A 14,664-nucleotide genomic window follows, 5' to 3' on the forward strand; every position below is an offset into this window, starting at 1 on the left:
TTATTAAGTTTATGAAGTAATAATTACATGTACTTAGACTTAGTTGTGAAGGATCCAATAATACATTCTGTTATTCTGTGTTTTTACTAATTGCCTGGCAGATATTGCTCTTAGGATGAAGGTAGCTCTGTACGTAGATATCTATTTTAAGTTATTTTAAATTGTAATGACTGATGTTTTGGTGAAAATAAAGTTTCATTAATTTATTAATTATTTAGAAATCATCTTGACTTTACTAAACTTATCCTTATGATTTATTCTCAGGTTCGGTTATAAAAATGTTATAAAACCGGGGATGTTGGAAAGGTAACGACCAACTTACGACATTTTATGTTTTAAAAATTAATGAATAAATAGCAGATAAATACTAGCCGGTAGACCCTGCTACGCCCGCGATTAATTTATTTATTTTATTTATTTTTTACGTATATAGATTCCTTACAGCTATTTGTATTACAATATTTATAATTAACTTTAACAAAACAATACGCCAATAAAAAGGAATACCAATAATAAGACAATTAATGTGACAGTAGTTTTACATTAATTATAACAATGACAAAGTGGAAAAAATTAATATATATTTTTTTTTGGACATGGTATACAAAAAAGAGGAAAACGTACCCAAAACAAACTTTACTTCTTTATAATCTATACTAATATTATAAAGCTGAAGAGTTTGTTTGTTTGAACGCGCTAATCTCGGGAACTACTGGTCCGATTTGAAAAATTCTTTCGGTAGACGAATTTAAAGAAAGAAAGCTCATTTATCGAGGAAGGCTGTATATCATCACGCTGACCAACAAGAGCGGAGCAATGCGGGTGAAACCGCGGGGAACAGCTAGTATTAGTATATGTGGGCTAGCAACAGATCTCCGTCTTATTTAAACCCACGATAACAAGCTGCGTCAAAATTCGTACAAATATTTTTAAAACTTATTAGATAACAATGATAACAATTATTTTAAGCATATTTACGCTACTGGAATTAAATATAAACATGGGAATACGTCAAACATCTATTTTTAAATTCGGATCCCGAAATTTTTAATTAGTAATCATTTTACATATAATAGTTTTATTTAGAGGCATATTTTGTAAATTTCATTATAATTAACATTTATTTTTTTATTTGAGAATCAAAAATATTTGTCAAAAAAATACTGGTTAGTGACATACTGTTTTTTTTTCTCCTTCATAGTATATCTTAAAAATATATCAAGTAAACAGAATACTTTTCCACTGTTGAAGATTCACACCTTATATTATTTGGTATACATTATTATATTATGATTAATACTAGGGATGTAACGATACCGATACCGATACCGATATATCGGCCGATATATCGGCAAGCCGATATATCGGTATCGCCGATAATAAATCAACCGATACCGATATTTTTTTATTAAATTCTTTCTTTCTTTTATGTTTTTGCATTGTATTCATTCATATTGTTTTATTTCTGTTTCTGTAATAGTGTTAAGGAAGAGCGGAACCTCCTGACACAAGCATTTTATTTGCTTACTAGGAGTGTTCCAATCACAAATTTGTTTATGTAAAGGAAAGAAATAAATAATTTTGAATTTTTTTAATTTTTAACGTGATAACGTTTTTAAAATCGTTTTAGTCGGGTGACATGTTCATAAACTTGTGTCACACCAAAACCTCACGAGCGCGATCGCAGGTATAACGAGAGAGAGACGGACCGATCTCCCGTTTCATCTCGAGCGCTGCCACTGCATTATGTTATCACGTAAACATCTCGATCGTAAACCTACTTTACAAACAACAAATAATTCAAAAATCCGCGCCCAATGAACGATGCGGGAGGCCGCCCGCGCGTGCGCACTTTGTTTTCTGAAAAAACTCTACCAATAGTAAACTTTTATTAGGTACTGATTGTATGTGTATTACTTAAAGTTTAACTGACTTCGTAAAATAATAATACTAAAATAAATGGTTTTGTTGTTTTTTGATTTGGCATTTTTATTTAAAAGAATACGATTAACAGTTGTCTCTGTTAAATGTTGGTAACTTTTTATGCATAATTCACTATTTATTTTTCTAACGAGCCATCGATATCGGTATCGGTATCGGTATCGCCGATACATTACTACAAATATCGGTATCGGTATCGTATCGGCAAAATCATGTATCGTTACATCCCTAATTAATACCAATTAATATTAGTTTAGTTTTTATAGAATTTTGCAATACAACTAGATTTTTCAAATACCATTTTTTTTTCAACAGATTTAGGCTTCAATAAGTTTTATGTAGCATAGATGTAATAAAATACAATTATCTGTACAATTAATTGCGTCAGATTGTTTAACAATTGGGGTTAGAGGTGACGAAAACAATTTTGAGAAAAGACCAGTTCACGATGACGTATAAGATGACGTTTTATTTTTGTATAATTTATCTACAAATCTTTATATATAAAAACTAGCTTTCCGCCCGCGGCTTCGCCCGCGTTTTCAAAGAAAAACCCGTTCCCGTAGGATTTCCGGGATAAAACATATCCTATGTCCTTTCGCGGGTATCAAAATATCTCTATACCAAATTTCATGCAAATTGGTTCAGTAGTTAAGGCGTGATTGAGTAACAGACAGACAGACAGAGTTATCTACTTTCGCATTTATAATACATATTAGTATGGATGAATCGCAAAATGTGTTGGTAAGCGCATAACTTGAGTACGGCTGAACCGATTTCGATAATTCTTTTTTTATTATATTCCTTGAAGTACGAGGATGGTTCTTATACCACGGGCGAAACCGGGGCGGACCGCTAGTACATTTTAAATTAAAAAAAGTGTGTGCCGAGCATGCGTGTCTGAAGTGAAACTTCTTTGGCAAGATTCAAAGATACCAAAATCGGCGCCTTACCCCATGACGTGACGGTATCGCCATGACGCGACCTTGAAATTTTACTCTCAACGCTCTAAAGAAGTTTCACTTCAAAAATATTGTACTTACCTTAAGTGGTCCCTAGGTCCAGCGTGTCATGCGTTACGTGGTGTCATGGATCTTTTAATTTCATGATTGTCAAACTACGTGATGGTATCTGATTGGTATGGCTTTTTTTATGGCATGCAAGCATGAGTGACATGCACGCATGATAGTTTAGATCGATTCAGTCATGCAAAAGCTTACTGTTTCATGCTTATCGGGAAATGTATAAAAATGCATCACTTAAATGCATAAAAAAATAATTGCAATCCATCAGACTTACAGGCTCATGTTGAAAAAATTATGGGTCATTTGAACCACCAGGTGACCTATCTAGAACGATATAAGAGCATAAAATAATATGATTCAGCACTATGCCGTCACTTGTAAGCTATCCACCTGAGTGCAGATGAGAATTCGAAAGTACAGATAGAGATTTTTCCCCTAATCTCCATGATTTTTGTACGGCGTTGCGGAATAATGGATTAAAAGCAGTACATATAGAAATAGTATGACACAGATGCCGTACAAAATCAAATGACCTACCCCGGCAATTGTCGGAAAATAAAAATAAATTCCGACTTTTTGGACCACCATTTTTGTACGGCATCTGTTATTATTTTATGCTCTTATATCGTTCTGGATAGGTCACCTGTTGGTTCAAATGACCCATATTTTTTTCAACATGGGCCTGTAGTCTACATATTACGACATATAACTTTATAAATTACTAGCGGTCCGCCCCGGCTTCGCCCGTGGTACATATTTACGTTTTCTCTACATAAAAACCATCCTCGTACTTCAAGGAATATAATAAAAAAAGAATTATCGAAATCGGTTCAGCCGTTCTCGAGTTATGCGCTTACCAACACATTTTGCGATTCTTTTTTATATATAAGACTAGCGGTCCGCCCCGGCTTCGCCCGTGGTACATATTTACGTTTTCTCTACATAAAAACCATCCTCGTACTTCAAGGAATATAATAAAAAAAGAATTATCGAAATCGGTTCAGCCGTTCTCGAGTTATGCGCTTACCAACACATTTTGCGATTCATTTTTATATATAAGAGAAGATAGAAGGAAAGCAGTTACCATGTTCTTGGTTGAGGATAGATTTTCTATTTATGAAGTACATATATTGCATGCGACGTAGTAATAAAATCAAGAGAAAATATTTAAATTAATATAATGCAGTCTTAATTACCAGGAACAGATCTTTGTTCCTGCAATGTGAGATAAACAATGTTATATTTAAATAATAATTAACACTGAAATAAAGTTTGTATGGAAGGAAGTGATCGTTGGTGTTTCATATTAAAAGTTTGCACGAAGATAGAATATAACTAAGAAATCTATTACTTGTGTAATACTTACCATTTTAAATTATATGTACCTAAAAGCCTTTAATTTTGACCTGGATTCAAGAGTTTTAGTCTCTAGGTTTCCGCCCGCGGCTTCGCCCGCGCAGTCAAAGAAAAACCCGCGTAGTTCCCGTTCCCGTGGGATTTCCGGGATTGCGTCATTTTCCCGGGATAAAAAGTAGCCTATGTCCTTTCACGGGTATCAATATATCTCCATTCCAAATTTCATGATAATAGGTTCAGTAGTTTAGGCGTGATTGAGTAACAGACAGACAGACAGAGTTACTTTCGCATTTATAATATTAGTATGGATATTTCAAATTCGTTACGTCCGCGTCGAGAGTGTCGAGACAATATAGTTAATGATCAAAAATATAATTATGTTGTACAAATATAAAATCCATTGATAGGCAAGTATATATTATCATAGACTACAGTTCGCAAATCACTCGGTATTCATTACACAATTAATTTTATTCATGGTCACTGTCAAACGCTCGTAAAATATTTTATTAATCACTACATAGTATAAAACAAAGTCGCTTTCTCTGTCCCTATGTCCCTTTGTATGCTTAAATCTTTAAAACTATGCAACGGATTTTGATGCGGTTTTTAATAGATAGAGTGATTCAAGAGGAAGGTTTTAGTATATAATTTATTAGGTTTTAGATAAAGCAGGCGAAGCCGCGGGCGGTAAGCTAGTCAGTACATACCTATTATATTGTGCGTTACCGCAATGTAGTTAATATCTATTAATATAATTAATTAATTATACTAGCGGTCCGCCCCGGCTTCGCCCGTGGTACATATGAAAAATAGATGTTGGCCGATTCTCAGACTTACCCGATATGCACAGAAAATTTCATGAGAATCGGTCCACCCGTTTCGGAGGAGTATGCAGACTAACATTGTGACACGAGAATTTTATATATAAGATTAATATTTTAAAATTTCCATTTATACGTTTTTAACATACATATTTGTTAAAAATTATAAATTTTGTCTCTTAGGATTTCACGGATAAACTAAAGCACCGATTTGGAATGAAAATAGTTACCTAGTTTTATTTTTTCAAGGATAAAAAGGGATGATTGGTAGTTTTGCCCGCAGGTAAAACATCAGGATAGATAGAGAATATATTTAAAACCAGCCTGGCATTGTCCATGTTGATCCGGAAAAATAGAGAAGTTTTTTACTCGGTAAATGTAGCTCTACAAAAATACAAGAATAACAAATCCCTACTAATATTATAAATGCGAAAGTAACTCTGTCTGTCTGTAACCGCGTTTGGATGTAATTTGGCACAGACAATGAGAAAGAACAAAGGCTACCTTTTATTGCGAAATATGTACCATGGGCGAAGCCGGGGCGGACATCTCGGATTCTCTCTTTGACAGACAGACACAGAAGACCAATAATTAATATTGTTGACAGATTTTTCAAAATAAAACAACATCTAAATAGAGCATGTTTACTATTTACTTCGTTAACAGGGTAATAAAGATTTCAAGAGCACTATTATCAGATATTTATAAAGCCTAACAGAAGGGCTTGGCATTGGTTCATTGTAACTTGTATGTCAAGTTCTAATAAACTTGATAATCAATGCAGGTATTGCATAGTAGCTTCATTCTAAAAATCATAAAGTATAATACAATCATTATATTAATTACTAGCTTTCCGCCCGCAGTTTCGCCCGCGTTTTCAAAGAAAAACCCGTTCCCGTAGGATTTCCGGGATAAAACCTTTCCTATGTCCTTTCTCGAGTATCAAAATATCTCTATACCAAATTTCATGCAAATTGGTTCAGTAGTTAAGGCGTGATTGAGTAACAGACAGACAGACAGACAGAGTTACTTTCGCATTAATTATAATATTAGTATGGATTTAAATGGGTTGAATTGTTTATAAATAACCTAAAAAATTATGACCTACATTTTGGCAAAAACAAAAAGTTATTTGTAGATTTCTAATGAAAAAAATTGAACATGCATTTTTATGTCCGCGGTTTTGCTTGCGTTTATTTATTTTATGTACTTACCTATATTTCAAGTTATTTCGTCATTGTATACACTATACACCTATACCTACAATATTTTTTTTCAACCAAATAACCATCAAAAGTGTGCTATATACGAACTAATTATTGTTCTTAGTAATAAATGAGGAAGTCATACATTAGGACCTAACGCAGTATTATTTTTATTATCCCTATTGTTATTATAATAAATAATTTTGTAATAGGCAGTGTTTATTACTGTTGGTTATAAAAATCACTAATTGTAAAACTATTATTTATTCTGTGGTATAGTAACAACAATAAAAAATTACATAAGCTAGCCTTTGACCGCGACATCGTCTATATAATAATCTTATCAATCATTTAATAATGTCATGTTAAAGAATCTTTACTTGCATATAATCCATACTAATATTATAAATGCGAAAGTAACTCTGTCTGTCTGTCTGTTACTCAATCACGCCTAAACTACTGAACCAATTTGCATGAAATTTGGTATGGAGATATTTTGATACCCGAGAAAGGACATAGGCTACCTTTTATTGCGAAATATGTACCACGGGCGAAGCCGGGGCGGACCACTAGTATATAATATATGTAATATAATCCAATCATAAAATATGTACAAACTAGACTTTTGAAGCTTGATATTAAATACTTTACTTTGATAATCTAGGTGTTCCGCACGGATCCACGGACGAACCCGTGAACAAAAACAAGTATTAACATGCCTAGATTATGTGTTGTTCTAGTAGATAAGCTACATTACTGCTAAGTCTCATCAAATTCTGTTCAGTGGTTTTTCAGTGAAATAGTATCCATCATTAGTAGACATTTTTTACAAATTATCACGTTTAATGTTAGCAAGAGTAATTATTGTGTTTAAAATAATTAGTCTTACGAACTAACTAACATTGCCAACAAAATAATAAAAGATAGAGCAAAAAAAATAAAAAACCGGCCAAGTGCGAGTCGGACTCGCGCACCGAGGGTTCCGTACAAACCTGCAGGGTTTACAAAGTTGATTTTGTTACAGCTTAAAGGTATTATAGACCTGAGTATTTGGTATGAATTTCAATTAAATACCTCTACGCGTTTATGAGGAAATGGGTAGTAAGTTTAAAATTATTAAAAAAAAAATATTATGTGATGTAACTAAAAATTTATGGTTTTCGTAATTTCTATGCTATAAGACGTTGCTTCGTACCAAATTTCAAGATTCTGAGTTCACGGGAAGCACCCTGTAGGTTTTGATTCCCTTGCAAGTGTCGAAAATTTGCGGCATAAACGGCTGTATCTTTTGATTGCGTTGGCTTAGAAGTTTGATTTTTTCACAGCTTCAAGGGACAGTAGACCTGAGTAATTGATATAAATTTCAGCTTCATACCTCCACGCGTTCCTGAGAAAAAGGGTCTTGACAGACGGACGGACGGACAACAAAGTGATCCTATAAGGGTTCCGTTTTTTTCCTTTTGAGGTACGGAACCCTAAAAAGACGGGTTGCACTCCGGGAGTGCCGGCAGAAGTGAAAACTTGATTATTAACGTTGAGCATGTTTGATATCCATCCCTCTTACGTTTTTTCGATCAGGTCACGTGTCCTGACGCGAGTTTAAGATTTTATACCCATTACAGAAAAAGTGCTCAACGCCGCTAAAGAAGTTTTCACTTCAAAAAATTATATGTGTACAGTCTATAATATTATAGAATCTAGAATATGACATAGGTCATGACTCAAGTTAAATATAAATTTAAAAACAAATGTATCAACATGATCAACCTTTCTTTGGCTAAAAATAAGTACATTAAAATATTAAACATAATAAGCCACTTGTATAGTTTACATAAAGTTCTAAATAATATGTAATTGTTTACATTGCAAATAAAGGCATAGATTGCGATATACATATATTAAATGTTTACATGTAATTAGGTAGGCATGTACTTACGTTACCTATATCATATTTTTTTATAAACACTCGAATATTTTTTACATGTCATGTGTGATATTTTGAACGTTTTCGATTGTTTTTCAGGTTCTTATAATTTTATAATCCTACTATATTTTCAACGTTATTATGTAACTATAATTTTTTGCATATAAACGAAAACGAAGATAAACAATTATTTAATGCTTTCGAACCAAAAAAAAAATGTTGTGTGGTTTTATGAAACCACGGTAAAAGTGAAACTGTTCGATCGGTTCCGAACACTGCTTTGTGTAGCGCATGTCGCGTGACGATCGGCTGCCGACCGACCGTCACGCGACATGCGCTACACAGACCAAAAAGTTTGAGACGATGTAATAAAAGTTTCACTTTAAAATCTGTAGTTTGAGAATAGTAAATATAGAAGTCTTTTTTGTAGTTTTTACTAATTATGTATTTGTATTCAATGAATAAATAAAATATTATGTATTATAATGATAAGTCTAGTCTGGCTGTTGTAAAAAATCATCTTCTTATATACCTATATAAAAATGAATCGCAAAATGTGTTGGTAAGCGCATAACTCGAGAACAGCTGAACCGATTTCGATAATTCTTTTTTTATTATATTCCTTGAAGTACGAGGATGGTTTTTATGTAGAGAAAACGTAAATATGTACCACGGGCGAAGCCGGGGCGGACCGCTAGTTAAATATAAAAATGTATAGAAATCACGACCTACATCAATGTAAGTACTTGAGCGTCATTCGTTAACCTATGGCCTAGAAATAATAAAGTTAAACGTGTCCTATATAAATATTAATGTATAAAATATTATTTTTAGTGTAATCTACTTTATATTACCTATGTAAATAATATTGCAAAAATTGCGTTTTTAAATCGATAAGAAAAATTATTTACGTAGAGAATATCAAAAACTTTTCCCCATAAAATATGTATATATAAAATATAAAATATTGCTTCACTTTTGTTGGTCTTCCTAAAATCTGAAAATCAAATATATTAAGTATACATATTTTGAATTTCTGACATCCCAGTTCACATTCTAAGAATCTATTTTCCTGCTCAGTTTTCCATTGCTAGGAATGTTTACGAATATAAAAATATAATAAATACCATTATTCTGATTTTGCCAAGAGACATTAATCTGTAATAGGTAATTAGTCTAGCCATGACCAATATTTAGCGATAGCACGATACATCCATAAAAATCCTTTCATCACCATAAACATCTATTTATTAGCCCATATGAGTAATAATTTAACAGCAAATATGCGAACACGTGACGACGTTTATCGACAAACTATCGATAAATAGCGCGTCACTACGCCATGGCATAGTTATTACGTATCCTTTGGGTTCTGGCTAGAGTCAGTCGGTGTCTTGTCACGCTCGAATCGAAACGTCTCAGTAATTTGCGTCGATAGTGTTGTGAATTTGTGCGATATATTACGTTAAAATTTGTTATTTTTGAAGTTTTTTTTTTGTTTGGAATATAAAAGCGGTGAGTGTTTATTGTTTGAAAGAAATTTAGTTTAGTTCTAATTAATAAAGGCAAAAGATATTAAATTGTGATTCTTTTTTTAATTAAATTAATAAGCAGGGTAGCTGTATACTGAAAATAAATATGTACTGAATTTATTGCTTCGAAAAAAAACTATTCAACATTTTACTATCTTCAGCTATATTTGAATATTATTCTATAAAATCTTAGATAATAATATCCTTTTCTAGTATTTTCTCTATCATAACACATCACATGTCTTTAATAGACTTAATAGGTGTGAAATAATTATTTTTAATTACATTTTCTTGCTAATACAGTTAGTGTGGATGTTAGTTTTTTTTAATTGATTAATTATTTATTAAAAGCTGTAATGACATAACTATTGTATCAATTATTTAAATGTACACTATACGAGAAATGCCTATTTCAATAAAGTAATTACGAATTGGCGTATTTCTGAAAGATAAATATAAATACGTAATTAATAAAACCTATTCCTAGAAATTTAAATAAAGTGACGTGCATTTTTTTTATTGTTGCATATAAATTATTATATGAATTGCATTTTTATTGATTCTTTATAGTTTGAAATTTGAATGCAATAATTATGAAATGTTAACAGTTAATTACTTATACATTTTCATCCTTGAAAGCCCGATTTGAAAAATGCTTTCGGTGCCCATTGATCGAGGAAGGCTATATTATACGCTACGCCAAGGCCTAAGACCAACAGGACTCAGGAGCGAAGCCACACGGATGAATCTGCGAAGCGCAGCTAGTTTATATATAAACTTGTTACATGTAAAATCTACTCTCAAAAAGCTGGCGTTTGTCGTAAACCCCCTCTTCGATAGGTAAATGGACTATTGAGAACGAAAATTATGTTTCAATTCGAACTAATATCTGAGCACACAATGACAATGAAAGAAAGAAAGAAAATAAAGAAAGAATCCTGAGATATTATAGCAGATTCAACCAAATTAACGAAATCTTCAGCTTTTTTATTTTATATTATACTAGCGACCCGTCCGCGACTTCGCACGCTTTTTTTTTAATTACAAAAAATCAAAATCAAAAATATTTATTCAGTAACAAATATGTTTACAATTATATCAGTCATTGAGTATCCTTTTGAGCAATTATGTATATAAATGCTTGTGTTAGAACATCTCGCTCTTCTCTTCTTCTTCTCTTCTTCTCGTTCATTACCATTTATTGTTACACGAATAACATTTTCTTCCAAAAGTTAAAACCTTCCTCGAGAACCACTCAATCTATTAAAAAAACACATCAAAATCTTTTGCGTAGTTTTAAAGATTTAAGCATACATAGGGATATAGAGACAGAGAAAGCGACTTTGTTTTATACTATGTAGTGATTAGTATAAATTAACGGGTCAACGCGAAATTATAATATTTACCTACTGTTACAAAATATTAGATCACGTACCTTAATCTGTGTAACTTAATCTGTGTCTCTAGTATAATTTACAATTTACATTACAATCCTTTATTTCCTAATTATGTAACTATATAAGAAATAGAGCAAAAAATCCACACATGCAAATATAACGTAAATTGCTAGTGAAATTATTTTTTTATTTATTTTTTGCTCTCGGCGTTTTTGATAATAACTAAAACAATGTTTGAATTTATCTTCAAATTTCAATATAATCGCAAACCAAATAATTACTTTTTCTTACATCTGTCAGATAAAAAAATCACGCGATGTTTAATGTTGAAAAAAATAAGACTCACATAATATTTATTGCAAAGTTTTGATATATGGTAATAAGAGTAACACAGACATAATAACCCAGAAAAAGTTGATGAAAGATGGATGAAATCTCTGCAATAGCAAAGAAAAAACATTCACTTGACATTTTGGAATATTGCAATTTAGTATCTAATAGCTTTCCGCCCGCGGCTTCGCCCGCGCATAAAAACCCGCATAGTTCCCGTTCCCTTGGGATTTCCGGGATAAAACCTATCCTTTGTGTTAATCTAAGTTACCCTCTATATGTGTGCTAAATTTCATTGTAATCGGTCCAGTACTTAATGCGTGAAAAGTGAAAACCATACATACATACATACATACCTAATTACAAACCTTTCCTCTTTATAATATTAATATAGATATAGATTATTACATTGACATCATTTGTGTAGTTTTTACTTGATATTCGTACTGGGATATACTTTCTTACATCTAATAATAATCTATAGTCTATACTAATATTATAAAGCTGAAGAATTTGTTTGTTCGTTTGTTTGAACGCGCAAATCTCAGGAACTACTGATCCGACTTGAAAAATTCTCGCGGTGTTAGATAGCCTATTTATCGAGGAAGGCTATGGTCTATCTATCATCCCGCTAAGAGCAACAGAAGCGGAGGAATGCGGTTAAAACCGCGGGGCACAGTTAGTAATCTATATAGCTTTTTACCGATGAAACAATTTTCAAATGCTTGCATAATGAAGGATCAAATGCTATCTGATTGCGGAGGCTTTATCTGGGTTGACCCGTAACAAAAATTATTTTCGTATGTCAATTCAGAATAATGTAGTCTGGCCAGCCAAAGCTGAACCAAGTGTTTTTTGTAGCGGCAACATTATCTGGAATGTCATCATGGCGTTTCTGCTTAGTTATTTGTCAGTTTTGTTGAAAACGGTTCAAATTATTTGCGAATTTATCGGTTTTAGTGTTGAAATATGGGTAAAACTATAAAGAGTGCTGGGCGGCACCTTTTATTTATAGGTAATGTAGTAAATACAAAGAGTTACAATGATTAATAAATACAAAAAAAATAATGTTAGTCAAATTTTTTATTGACAGGGCTACCACATCCTTTAATAACTTTTAAATCCTGATTTGTTGTGTACCTAATGTACCCATATACTATGATCACCTCTAAGAATATCAAAAGTATGAATTTTTTTTCCTAATAAAGCCGATGTTACCAGGTCCATATTTTTTAAATTTGCCACCTTTTACTGGGTTCACCTTTGGCTGGCCAGACTCTAGCTACTAGCCAAATAATTTTCAAATCGATTCGGTAGTTTTTCCGTTCATCCCGTACAAACAAAAAATTCTACTTTATAGATTCAGATCAACGGTATAACAACCCCTGCAAATAATATAAAACGATAACCTCCCTCTTGACTCTGACGCATGCTTTGTTTTCTTATCTGTGGTATGATGAAACTTAATTGCAAATATATTATATACTTTGAACTTAGTATTTAAAAGAGATTTTTAAAATAATCTCCTTTTTGTATCAAACGATAACGGTTATAGCATAGGTAATTGTATTCTGCGTGAAGTATATTCATTCATTCTTTCAGCTATAACTTTGTTTTTATATTATTTAGTATTTTCTGCTAAACTTTTTGCTTATATTATAGTATAATTAAGAAGAAAACGGCCTATTATAGCTTTAAAAATTACATTAATGTTAACAAATATGTTCTTTCTGTGCTTTTTAAAGGTCTTTATGCCATTAGTGGACTTAAATAGCTTTTTGTTTGTTCCTTTATGGGTTTTTAGTATTTTATTTTATATATATGTTAACATATACTAATGTTCAAGTACTGAATATACCTATTATGATGAGAATCGTGCCTTCTCCAGAATACACGTGTAGTAGTCATAAACCTTACTATGGAATTAAAATAATTTATATCTAAAAGACACTCAGACAACAATAACAAATATATCATAAATATAAAAATGAATCGCAAAATGTGTTGGTAAGCGCATAACTCGAGAACGGCTGAACTGATTTCGATAATTATTTTTTTATTATATTCCTTGAAGTACGAGGATGGTTTTTATGTAGAGAAAACGTAAATTTGTACCACGGGCGAAGCCGGGGCGGACCGCTAGTCTTATATATAAAAATGAATCGCAAAATGTGTTGGTAAGCGCATAACTCTGGAGTATGAGGATGGTTTGTATAGAAAGAAAACGTAAGCATGTGCCACGGGCGATGCCGGTGCAGACCACTATTATTCATATACATTATTCACTTCATAGTTACTGAATTTTGAATTTAAAATATTCGAATAATTCGAATAATGTATTTAATTGAAGAACTATTAAATACAGAACTGTATAATATGAGAATCATTTATGTTACGACTTTAGAAGCATAAACTTATCTTTAAAACTCTCTCTCAAGTCTCTCAGATCGTCCAACTACTTTTTACAACAATCCACTAGATCTGAAAACAGGTTGATAATAAAAAGTTACTTCAACAACAAAAAGATAGAAAATGCCATTCTATTTCCAGACCAATAATTATATAACAGAAACTGCCTTCACCTTAGTATTTATAGATCTTCTCTTAACACGTTGACTGCGGCACAGATATATCTGTACTTTCCATTACTGCGTTACGGGTAGTTTTAAACCTTGTCCTATACCAGACATTGTGGCGGCACGAGGCATATTAAACCCCACCGCCCGTAGGAGATCAAAATCCTTTTTTTGGCGCCAAATAAGACAAAGTGTGCGGCTTTTGTCGTGATTATTATTAACAATGAGTTCATTAACCTAAATCTACCGTCGCCCGTGGTTAGATTAGTTAGTTTAGATTCTATGGGTAAAATAAAATGTGGGATCTGATGTACCCCATACCGCACTGAACGATAGCAGTTTTTCATATAATTTAGTGATGGGAAAAGAAATATCGACTTTATTTAATTGTATTTATTTATCAAACTTATGGATGTTTTTCATTAAAACAGGCCAAGCAATAATATTTTTTCAGATTTCAGATTTTAGAGTTTCACCACCCGGTTTTTCTTCATCTTCCTCCTTGATTAACTTTTTTCGGCAACGTTTCGACATAATCGGCAGCAGTCGTAATT

General features: G+C 32.4%; 1 protein-coding gene across 2 annotated transcripts in view; it reads left to right on the forward strand.

The window, feature by feature from the left end:
- The window catches only part of LOC149898002 (trehalose transporter 1-like protein), a 57,076-nt gene that overhangs the window by 23,635 nt on the left and 18,777 nt on the right, over positions 1–14,664 (forward strand). The window contains exon 1 of one of the 2 annotated variants that reach the window (XM_090115892.1): positions 9,637–9,790. The exons of the other annotated variant lie outside the window; for it this stretch is intronic. The gene's annotated coding sequence lies outside the window, so the exon portion shown is untranslated. Of the gene's footprint in view, positions 1–9,636; positions 9,791–14,664 lie in introns of those variants that run through there. 2 annotated transcript variants of the gene reach the window in all.

Source organism: Colias eurytheme, chromosome 24 (genome assembly GCF_061535395.1).
Source record: "Colias eurytheme isolate Ceu_HAF_F1 chromosome 24, ilColEury1 Martin Lab GWU primary, whole genome shotgun sequence".
NCBI classification, from domain to species: Eukaryota; Metazoa; Arthropoda; class Insecta; order Lepidoptera; family Pieridae; genus Colias; species Colias eurytheme.